The sequence below is a fragment of the Helicoverpa armigera genome, chromosome 17 (assembly GCF_030705265.1).
Source record: "Helicoverpa armigera isolate CAAS_96S chromosome 17, ASM3070526v1, whole genome shotgun sequence".
Taxonomy (NCBI): domain Eukaryota; kingdom Metazoa; phylum Arthropoda; class Insecta; order Lepidoptera; family Noctuidae; genus Helicoverpa; species Helicoverpa armigera.
In genome coordinates this window covers 1,720,795-1,733,359 of record NC_087136.1, presented here as the reverse complement: position 1 = coordinate 1,733,359, position 12,565 = coordinate 1,720,795, and the positions used below count along the sequence as shown (strand labels likewise).

Below are 12,565 nucleotides of genomic sequence, written 5' to 3'. Positions count from 1 at the left end.
TCTAAGTAATCTTGGACACCAGTGACTATGTTTAGGACATTAAACTGTAAGTCCTGGGTGTTATTGACGCCAGTAAGTCTGACAACCAAGGGGTATTGTGTTGCCTAGGTAGCTGGTTTCAGGAGATCAGATAGGAAGTCGCTCCTTGTAAAACTAATCCTGGTACCCCACTGCATCCGACCAGACTGGAAGCCGACCCCAACATAGTTGGGCAAAGGCTCGGGAGATGACAGTATTTTATGGGCATCCCATGGTGTCACGTATCCAGTAACGAAATTCTAGGCCACTAAAACTTATTGATATTAGACTGGGTAACGTTACACATATATAATGACATATCTGGAGTTTTTTACGACTCTTGTAGCGAATTTTATGACCGAAGTACGAGGGAGGGTAGGTAGGTATTATTGCCCTATTACACAAGAAGGGTCTTGCGTGTTACCGTGTTTCTGTACATAAAAATATGTGTTAGACTGTCAGTTCTGATAATGTAAACAGAGGTGTATTTGTGAACGTATTTTTTATATGAAATGACATTTATACTTGTGGGTTTTTCAGCTTCAAATAAATCATATTTAAATTATTTCCTAAGCAAGCAAATATTTTTTGAGGTATCTGCTAAGTAACACTTGTGAATTAACCAATATTTTTTCGGTAATTTATTTACTTCGCATCATGAAAAAAAAACAGATTGACGTCAAATTTTCCTCACAATAAATCCGTCTCTTATTATTCAACAAATTTTCGTAAAAAATACATTTATTTTCATAATATAAAAACCAGAATAAATACGTATTCAAATGTACAGTAAATACTGCGGTAAATTAAGTACATTTAAACACGTTTAGTCCATTAATTGATATTTTTATGTTGGAGAATTCTGCTCGGAATAATATCGAGGGAGATAAAATGTTAGCGACTGATGCTTACATGGGTATTCAATTAATCGCTTGTGAATTGTCACTGTATTTATACTGATTTTGATAAAATTGCTCCAAGAATTTTTATTTTATATTTTGCTACTTTTCTTGATGAGTTTTGCTGTAGAAAGTATTAATCTAGATATTAGTACTTTAAAATATTGTGATCTAGAAATGTTTGCTGACGTTTAAGTTAACTTGGGTTTTAGTATAAGTTCCAATAGTTTTAAGATAGCTTAAAGGGGGCATTATATAACATTTTGATTCCAATGTCATTATTATCTGAACAAAAAACGTCGTCTAGTCATTTAATAAGTATTCTCGAGGTATTTAATAAGTGTAACCACTCTACAATGCAACGACACACAACGTAACAAAAACTAAAAGTCTAACAACACTGCAAAGTCTTAACAACACCAAAACACTGCAACTAAAACCCCCTTCATAAACAAGCAACAAGCAAGACCAACCAGAAACCGATATCAATACACAATTTAGTAAAGTCCGCAGAAGCTGGGCATAAATTCATAAGGCTATCGACACACGTCCGAAAGCCGTAGCGTAACAGAATTTTGCATCTAAAGTGACTTCATAAGCTCATCAAAGTGTCTAATGTACACACGGTGCGAGGCCTTGCGATAATCTGTGCTCGGTATGGGTTTGTACCTTAGGCCCGGTTGTTCGTACGTTACGGTAAAGTTAAAGTTAAAATTTGACCGATGTCAATTTTGACCACGGTTAATTTGACATTTTTACTATGAAATTTTAACGTTCAACAACGCTTTTTAAATTTAACCCCGGTTAATTTTACTTTAACTAGAATTTAACCCTAACCTTGACGTAACCGAGCTTCGAACAACCGGGCCTTAGTCGATATACGTATGGGAGCAAACGCCAGATGTTTAGTTAGTGATTTTAATGTGTAAGCAAGTATTGGTGAAGAACATTACTTCGAAAGAAAAATGGCTAACCTCCTATAGCATTATTTAAATATTTTTTTGGAAGGAATTTGAAACTAAATTATATGCATTTTGTGGATCAAGTATCACTAAAAGTTAGAGATATCTGATTTGTAATTGTGTAGTGACATGCATACACTAAAGTGGTTCAAGTTTCTACTTAAGAAAAAAAGGTTCAGTACCGACCATTAAAAAAAAAGAAAGAGAACTGTGCACAGTTAAAGTAGATAACTACAGCTACGTTTAAGAAAGGATAAAATCGTCACTTAAATATGTATCTATACACAGCAAGAATTTTCGTTTTAAATATTCTAACTGACTGACTCTTTCACTCATCCCAAGACAGAAAGAAACAGCATATTTCCACGTAATTCCCAACAAACCCTTCGTCTTGGTCCATAGAATAATCTCGCTTTCATTTCGCAGCATCTTCGTACAGATCGCTTTAAAGATAACTATTGTGTTGCAAACATTGTCTTACCCCGTGGCTGTGTTTGTTACGGGTGAAAAGATGCAAAGCATATCGATTTTACTTCGACTAAGGGCACACTGGAAACTGAACAGTCGGCTGACAATTGGCCCTATGATTGGTGAAAACATTTTGTAAATAAAACCTTGATTTCTACTACAGTTTTCAGTCAGTTTGATACCAGCTAAATACCTGATCTCTGTAATGTGTGTACTACCATTCATCTCTTGACATTCTACTGACTGACTACCATTCACAGTTTATGAGTCTAAACTAACTATTGGCCGACTAAAAGTTTGCAGTGTGTCTGTACTCTGTAGTGATGCTATTATTTTGAACCTTGATAAGCGTGGGCATTTTGTTGAAACGAACTTGTATTTTATTCAAACAAAATATTGGTAAAACAAGCAAAGATACTCCAGATTGATTGTGTACATATTTGACTTGCCACTTTCGAGGCAAGATTATTTGTAAAAATAATGTCTGCTGTACAATTACACGACACGAAAACAATTTAGTTCAACAGTATAATTTATTAAATAATCTTTTAATACATCCATTTGAGTACGTTAGATTGGCTTCTGGCAGTCGTTTGAATATCTTCGGCAGTCCATACGGGTATTCAGAAGCTGACAATCAGTTTTACTAATAGTATCATGTTGCCCGGATAACTGGGTTGAGGATGTCAGATATTCTATCGCTCAATGTAAAACACTGTTACTCAACTGCATCCGAACAGGCTGCAAGCCGACCCCAGTAACTAACTATTGATACTTTAAACAAGCCAACAGAAACTAAACTATAATTCTCACACGCCAGGCTACCAGGGCAACATAAAATAAAGGAGCCATTCACGCGCCGCTGACGAGTTTGCGTCAGAACAAATTAATACCGGATAAGTCGTTACCGCGATCAAACCAATCGTTGCAAGGAAATGACGTATCGCTGTTCATTTGAGAAGGGAAATCGTAAACCGTCGAACGGAAGTTTCGTTCGTTCGCACCAATTAGGGGCGTTGAGCTATACCGCGATTGTACTGATAACAGTCAGACTGTGGTTTTCTATAAATATCCCGGTGCCTGTTGATCGGTGGGGACTAGTAATTTTTTGGTATGTTTTATCTTAGGTAAAGATATCAAATACCATATTAAACAATGTCATAAGCAAGTATGGGTTGCTTTCAATTACTCGGGCAATTAAACGAGATCAAAAACATGGTTAGCTGACTTATTCCAAAAAATGCCAACAACATAGGATTCTTTCAAACGTCTTATTTTATACTGGGATTTAGACTGATAATTGACTGTTCATGACGCTTTCTTTCTATTTCAAAGTTATTTTTAAACACCATTGCTATACACCAGAGACACAAAAATATTGCCAAATTCACAATCAGAATAACTCCATTCATCTCTAAAAACGATTATTTACGGACAAACCTATTGGAATATTGACAAACAAAAATCAACAACCAGACAAGCCAATTAAGCATGCTCCGAAAATTCACACAACAGACAATAATCGAATAGGCGTCTATTCGAATAGGTATCTATTCGATTTAGTAACAACAGGCGTTAGGCTAATGATATTACCACCGACACATGTCTAGCGTGTCAATTTACTACACTTAATATCGAATGCTACAGGTATCGATCGATTCTATTGTGCTTATCAAATAATTAATTACGTTCAAATCGTTAACAACAATGTTGTACATTAAAGCGAAAATTTTGCTTAAAGAGTTTTAGCCATTTTAAGATGAAATAAATACTTGAAATCCCTTTTAGATCTTAGCAATTTTTAATAGCTCGCTAGCACCAATATTTCCGGGAAATGTTCAATGTTCCTTTAAATTAAAAATATCTCAATTTATCAGCAAATATTGACTGCCTCTTGTAGCTTGAAAACCTTTTTAGTTGCACAGCTAGTTACTACAGTATACTAAAATTAATTTTGAAAATCGACAAAGCTTTAAAATGAAGAGCGAAACGGAATAAAGCAACTTTATAGGTAGAAGCACTAGTGGTTTCCCGTGGTTTCACCCGCATCCCATGGGAGGTTAACGTCTTCTCATACCCGAATAAAATTTCACCCTCTATCAACCAAGGATAGTACAGATTCCTAATGTGATCTAACAGCGACATATTTTTTGATTTACTTAAAAAATTACATCACGCATGTTTTAACTTAACCAAAACCATTTTACACGTGTTTGTCCCCAATACTGATAACTTAATCTCACCTTTTTATTTTAGTTTCAAAAAAATGTACATTTTTCCGAACATAATCTGCTCTTTCACGACCAGAGTCACGTAAAGTTTGTATAGCACAAACACTCATACATCAAACAAATAACAATTTCTTTGGAAATTTTACAAGATGTTTACATAATAATATGTCTCTGTAATATTTTGGAAATACGAGCGATTTTTTGTTGAAAGTTTGTTCTTAAGATGCAAACATTGTGAGTAAAGAGTGTGCTATTGTTTTTGTTTAAATAAATATTTGTGGTAACTGTTTGTTGGTTTATGTAGATATTGGTTTTTTAATATTTTAACAACGATAAAAATGCCAAGTATTAGTAAAACGATTTAAAGTAAACTGTGATAGGTCATATTGGTGTGTATAGTAGTTAGGATGGAAAACTCACTAACGTTTAAAATCGTGACGGTCTATTACTATCGTATTTCATCTTCAAACGTTGGTGATTGGATTATCTTTTTTATCTTTGCTAAATATGTTACTATTACAGTTGTAAAATATTACAATTTTGTGTAATATTTTAAAATGTTTTCTTAAACGTAAAAAAACTATATCTTTCCCACAATCATTGCAATCAATACAAAACCTAACTCATGATCATCATGATCAAAACATAGCAGGATCCCAAAAACGATCCAAAATCAATAATTTTCAATTTTAGACAAACCCAACCCAAAATCCACTGAATTCCCTCAATAATGAAGAACTGCAGATTCACATAGCAACCGATTTTCAATTCGCTTAGCGGCCTTCATTCATACGTCAAGTCCGAACTGGTATTCCCGTGGCACTTCACTTGCCCCGCGGATTCGTCTGTGTTTGAACCATTCATTCATAGTGGTACCTATGTGGATCCTTTGCCCAACTTTGTATGGAATTAATTGGTGGCGCGTAGGTTTTTATGGAAATGTGTGTTACTTTTTTGTCAAAAATCAGAGGTTTTTACTTCATATAGACCTATTACAGGTTCTTACGAAAGGTCAAGGACTAGGTGCCCAAGGAGTGGATTTTATGGAAAAGAAAGAAACTTAAAACGATGACGCATAATCATGTTAAATACTTAACCTTTTTTCTCTTATGCGAGTAATATACCTCATCTCAAAGACTGGATATTAAAGTAAATAAATAGAAACACCCTATCCAGAGTTGTCTTAAATAATAAATATATCTATCACATTCCATATAATATTACGCTTTTAAAACCTGTTTAAATATGCTACGACGCTACGCCAGACGCGTAGTCTTCGTAGCGTCGATTCTACGTATCTCGTAGCAATTTCGTAGAACCGCTCTTCGTAGCCACTCGTTAACGCGGTTGCAACAAAAATTGCATTTACATTTATGGATGTCGTAAATGGCACTTTAAGGTAACTTTGTAATAATATTAATGGTGGAATATCGTATCAATATATGGCGTTATTTATTACACGAAACTTCTGTAGGGATGTGTCATAAAAATGAATGTGGCATTGCAACTGTCGTGGATGTAACTTGAGGTTATTTTATGTCTGCTTATGATACCCCATTTCTAAGGAAGATGCTTCTTCCCTTTATTTTACTTAAGCATAAAGACGGGTATATTGACAATTCTATGCTCAAACCTAATCTAAAATGTGGTTAGTTTCTAGCTTGACAACTTACAAGCATAAAAATATATTCCTTTCAGAGCTATATTGATCGTGTCTTTTATAAAACAGAAAGTGTTTAGCTCAGTTTATATCGAGCGGCAGTCTATGTGGGCCAAACTAAATAGCTAAATGAAAATTGATTAGCAGCTGACACTTTGCCTGAAAATTAGATAAGTCTGGCTTATTTTACTTCACAATTTACATGGCTAGACTTTATTATTTCGTTGTTCAGGATGATATTTAATTATATTGTAAGTTAAATGATGGTCGTATTTAGGTCAAATTTGAGCTTGACGTGAACTAATTAAAGGTGAATCAAAATGGTGTCACGTATTTAAGTGAAATTAATAACTTTGTATCTTTGAGGTATATTATTTGTTTGTTGGACATAGCTCCCAATACCACACATAAAGTTACATGATTTATCTCAGTATAGGCTGAATTACTTAGAGAAAAATACAATTCAGAACTAAAAAGGCAATTTATAAATTATTACAGTGCGAAAGGAAAATGTCCTACGTCGAAAAACAACGTTTTCATCACAAACATTCTCTCGATAAGCCAAATGAAACGCGAAGGAAAAACTCGTTGTCACAACACTAAGGGGGAGGATTCCGATCGTTTTGGGGTAAAAGGGGGATGATTTAATAAATATTCAAATAAAGGAAGAGGTCCATTGGGCTCCAACGACGGACGCGAGCCCTGACTCTATACTATGTGTCGATCTGCGGTCTCGACAAGCAAAAATACACACTAATTGAATACCAGTAAGGTTGAGTTTCTAATGACGGTGTGAAGGATTTCTAACTAAAAATCGGCCGTTCATTATTTTTTACGTAACTTCAGTTTTCAAGTAAACAAATAAAAAAACAGCGTTAGTATTGATTGGCGTCTGTAGACTGTTGAATGTTCTGGAATGTTTTTAGATAACATTAGACCGTGATCGGAGAATATTTTTGTATGTTTTCTTGGTGAATAAATGCCAGAAATTAACGCTATATATTTTTCTTAACATTGTATGTCTGATCACCTGATTTTATAATTTAGCAATTAAATTGTTGATTCATTCAGTAATGGCAAACTTTTTTTTTATATCTAATAATCATCCCAATCTGAATGATCTACTAATTTAGTTACAATATTCAAGCTACACTCCTAAAACTGATGTGCACCAACAATTTTTTCACAAAAGTTTACAGAAAATTCTAATCCCAAAAAATCTCCCAAGCTTCAACAAACCCGCCACTCAAAAAAGTCCACGAAAACACCCCATACACATCCCGATCAAGTCTACAGTCTACATAAGTATGCATCCTGTATAATCCGGGACAATAAACGTTTGCCGCTGACTAAACAATTTCCCGGAGATAAAAACCCTTGAAAAAACTTCATATTTGATACTTTGACGGCGCGACGCAATAACTGCCTCTTGATGATAACGTGATAAGCGATGCTTTAATGATGTTACATCGTGATAGATGCACTGTCGTGTTGTGATACCGTGGCATTGTTTTCTTGGAGTGTGATAGAGGATTTTGGTTATTGTGAAATTAGGCCAAAATTCTTAACTTTTCGTGTAGATTGGTATTTTAACGTATAAGTTTTATTTTCAGTGTTCATTATATGTCATTTAAACTTTATGATGATTTTAGGTTATTAAATTATATTATCAGATAATTTTCGAGCAGGAAAGCTTAATCATTTTTGGGTTCTAGTTTTATTTCATAAATAGTTTATTTTTTTATATTTCAAACCCCGGTTTATTTCTACTATACAGCATTTTCAAATACTGTTTCTTCAAGTAATAAAATTCATACCGCATAACACACCTCATTTATCACGATAATTGAATTATTCATAACTAAAAGTATTCAGCCATTATGAATGAAGTGAAAACCTTAACAGTTCTGTGTATTGAGAATGATCTTGATTTCCCTGCGGCCATCGTAACGAATCGGCAGCCACTTTGACATTGATGCTACAGTTATGACGTAGATAATACGATTTTCCAAACAAATACACTTGAGAGCAATTTAATTGGGTCAGTTTCAAAATCTTTACATGTCACGTGTCAATGAATGCTACCATTCGTTACTCTATTCTGCTTTTGTGATCGATCTACTTATTTATGGTGGATTTCTATTACCTATCTTATCCTTTAATTTGCGAATAGAGATTGAATTTCGACATTAGCTCCGTAGGAATTATTTCAAACAGCATCATCATCTCCCGAGCCTTTTCCCAACTATGTTGGGGTCAGCTTCCAGTCTAACCAGATTCAGCTGAGTACCAGTGCATTACAAGGAGCGACTGCCTATCTGACCTCCTCAACCCGGTTATTCTTATTTAACCCAGTTATTTCAAACAGTATACATATAATCTCAATAAAATAGATTGTTTATAGCAATCAACCGTTAGAAATCTCTAAAAACTCTGCTTCATCTCCTTTATCAATACTCATTTAAGCAATCCATGGATGTTCTTTTGATTTAACTATACTTCTATCAATGTTTCAGGAGTATAGTATCCTTTCTAATCAGATAACTGTATGCAACGGAGATGAGAATGTTAAGAGGAATGTGTGGTGTTACGTATGGATAGAATATGGAATGAATAGAGGAAGTTTGAAAGTAGCACCAGTAACCAGGACTATGTAGAAACCGACTGTCATTGTATGGGCATGCGATGCGGATTAATCATGATGTTAAGAAGATTTTGGGCATGAACAGTGATCCATATAAGGGATAAGGAAGACCAATAGAAACGATGGATGGATTGTGTGAAAGTCGATTTGGCCAGAAAGAATGTTACTTATGAGACTTGGCAGTTAGAAGAAGGCACATATGGCAGGCGAAAATACAGTAAAATACACTTTACAAGAGCATATTCATCTAACTTTCGAAGGTACCATTTTAGCTGTCCTGTGTTAACTCCTCTTATTATGTAACATTGATTTCATAATTACTTTTCGAGCAACTCAATTAGTTACTATCAAGATGCAGGTTTTGTTTATGATTGAACGTGTTTTTTCTTATATTCCAAACATTGATAGCCATTGATACCTAAGTGATTAGAGGCAAAAGGTTGCAGATACTACAACTCTCACTGCTAAAACGCTTGTCTGTTAAGTCGAAAACTCTTCAACTTCCATGATCAACTACCGTTTTTGTCTGACTGAACCAGCCTTTTATTTTCGTAAATATGTCTAAGCGACTGCATGTTTGACCTCTGCAGCTTAGTAACTAGTTTATGTATTGGTATTTTATAAGTTAAAGAAAACAGCACATATTTTTCAACTGAACAGAATACATAAAGACCTCTTTCAGCATCAACTACAAAACCGACGAACAATTTTTTTCTCAGAACATCATTCACACAGTTTTTCCTCGAATTTTTATTTTTACCTCTTTTTATTTATTTCGTTGTATAGCTACGGTATTTTCCTTCACATCACTTAGTTACGCTTGCAGAGGTAAATCGAGTATCACAAATACGGGGCTCGGGTTCCATTCACGAGTGAAACTTTTACAACGAATACGTTTGTATACATGCTACCCTGGTAGTTATGATGTATTCAATAGTACATTTACTTCGAAATATGGGCCTAATCATGGATTATTATTATTTTGGATGTTGTATATTGTCATCATCCTCCGAGCCTTTTCCCAAACTATGTTGGGGTCGGCTTCCAGTCTAACCGGATTCAGCTGAGTACCAGTGCTTTGATGTTGGATGTTGTATATTGTAATTGCTTATTATTGAGAAGTAGTTTTGCGAGTAATTAATAGGATCATTGAGATTATTAAAACTTCTTTCATCTGACTGCAAATGTGTTACAACGCTAAATTAAAGGCACGTTAGTGCTTCTTTAGGCAAAAGACAGGGGAAGAGACCACGGGGCCGCAGACCAACCCGATGGACGGATTTGCTCAGTAAGACCCTGCAGAAACCATTCCAGGAGGCATACAGGCTGGCACAGGACAGAGAACGCTGGCGACAGCTAATAGTCGGCGTAGGAGATGGGGTCACGATCCTCAACGAGTGAGGGACCGACTAAAGAAGAAGAAGAAGAAGTGCTTCTTTGGTCTTTTGATACGATTAGTATTGATTCCAAAGGGCCAAAAGCCCAACCTAAAACCTGATAACATGCGAATAACCTACATAATATTCTGCCACGTGAAATGTGATTGCCTGAAAATATTTCAGGCACTTTACTAAAACTTTTAGCGAAGGCAATATTTCCCGTCAAATAAAAAGAGGGCTAAAACCGTGCACGGCTGTGGTCCTCAGCGACATAGAGTAAGTAAGTGCTCTCCAATCCGCGGAATTGAATTTCAATCAGGACTTTGATTGGCTGAACCAAATTCATAGTATTTTATTGAATGGGGGCTGAAAGCTTTTTTCTTATAAATTACTATGAAAATGTAAATTGGTATGTAATTAAAGTAATGAAACAAACAGTCGCTTTTGACGTAACTCTGCAGATGAAAACCTAGAAAAATAAATCCAATGCGTTCCAAAAACATTTCCTCGCAAATAACAAACATTTGCACAGAAATACTGTCACCATAATTTCATGCGAACATCCAACTGAACTTTAGAGAAAATTCGCAATTTTTGACTTAACCTACTTTCGGCTTGAGACGGCAAATTGCAACAACCGTACGCACGAAATTTATGTACGACGACTGTACAAGTTACGTCGCAACGTAATCGTAAATATACGGCGGGAGTGCGGCTATGGGGAATAAAGTTATGGGTCATCTTGAGAGAATGGCTAGTGGCTGATGTCAGCCACCTAAGTAGCGGTTTAGGGATTATTTTTAGAAGGCATAAAAGTGCTGAGTGTTGGCACTCATTCGCGTCGTCTGAAAGACAATTCTTCGTGGATGTTTGTAGGTTTGTCGTGTAAAAGATGGCGTTAAATTCGTCATTAGCTAAGTAAGCAGCGTTCTCGTGTAAAACATGTGAATTATGAATGTTTTAATGAATAAATATACACTGAAATCACTAGAACGCTTGCCGAATGCGGGGATTATGTCAAAATGGTTTTAAAACGTGTTTTTCTGGACGTTAGTGAATGGTAAAATGTGTAAAGTAAATGTTACTCACAGTGTAGCGCAAGGGGGGCACATAGCCGAGAGCGCACGAGTGGTCGCCCGCCGCTCGGCCGCGCCGCCGCGCTACCGCATGGCGCCGGCCGCCAGCCCCGCGAGACCAGCACCCCGAGCGCGACCACACCACGACCACGACAACCAGTCCACGACTCCCCACCAACAGTCCGACTGCCGACAAGTCACAACATCCTCACTATCAGACAGCTCTACGCCGCCACCAGCCGCCGCGTCGACAGTACATCACACTCGCACGTTAATAATTTAACAAAACTTTTTCCTAACCCAACATTGTCGCAATGCAGAAAAACCGCTCCGAGACATTAAATACGCTTTGTCTTCTTGTACGACTTTACATGCTAGCTTATTTATTCACGGGGAAAATTGCGTGCTCGCGTGGACGCGACGTGGTGTCTGCGGCCGTTAAAATTGATCGGGTTTGTGTATACTCACATTAGCATGCCAGCGTCGGCCTCCCGGTTATCAACTATCGTTAACGTAAACAATTGAACACACAATCATTTTGTCGAGTGGCGCGGCGCGATATCACATGCCGGTCGGACGCGGATCGAAGGAGCCCGGGCGGAGGCGGCCGGCTCGTCAGAGCATCGGCCCCGGGGGCTCGGCGCCGCAGGGCTGCCACCGCCAGCACACCGTATGCGGCGTTTGCTTGCTAAATGAGCGGATTAGGTGCGCGGGGCGGAAGTGTCGGAGGCGACACGCGCGTCGTTGCCACTGCAGGCCGCCACTGAGGCGGGGCGGCCCGGGAAAGCCTCCCCGCGCCCTTCCCTCCCCCCGCCGCCACCCTCCCGCTCTACCCCGCCCGCCATGTGCCCGGAGCGCGCTCAGCCTCTCGCCTCGCAAAGGGTTGTCGGCAAAGGGAAATTGCTACTATCGTCTTTTTGTCGTGACGACAATTGGCCGTGCTTTAGGCGGCGCTTTCTCTTTGACTGGAGGTCCAGAGCGGGTCACTCATTGCATCTGTGAAGCTATTTTATTTAGGGTTTGATCGGGTTTGTAATATTAGAATTATTTGGAGTCATGTATCGGGGTCGGCGCGTTATGTAACGCCGTGCGGCTGCCATGGCCGTCCCGCAGACGCAGCGCGCCTGTCGGAATACCCCTAACGCAGCCCTTAAATTTCTAGTGAAACGTTACGAGTGAGCGCGAAGTTTGCCGAGCTCGGCCGACCGGCATCTACGAGCGCGGCCGA

General features: G+C 37.7%; 1 protein-coding gene across 4 annotated transcripts in view; it reads right to left on the bottom strand.

Annotated features, from left to right (window-relative positions):
- LOC110370374 (acetylcholine receptor subunit alpha-like 1) overlaps positions 1-12,112 on the bottom strand; it is a 216,998-nt gene extending 204,886 nt beyond the window's left edge. For 2 of the 4 annotated variants that reach the window (XM_064038768.1, XM_064038770.1), the window contains exon 1: positions 11,351-12,112. The gene's annotated coding sequence lies outside the window, so the exon portion shown is untranslated. The remainder of the gene's footprint in view (positions 1-11,350) is intronic. The other 2 variants (XM_064038767.1, XM_064038769.1) reach the window with 2 other exon arrangements.
- Positions 12,113-12,565: the final 453 nt, after the last annotated feature.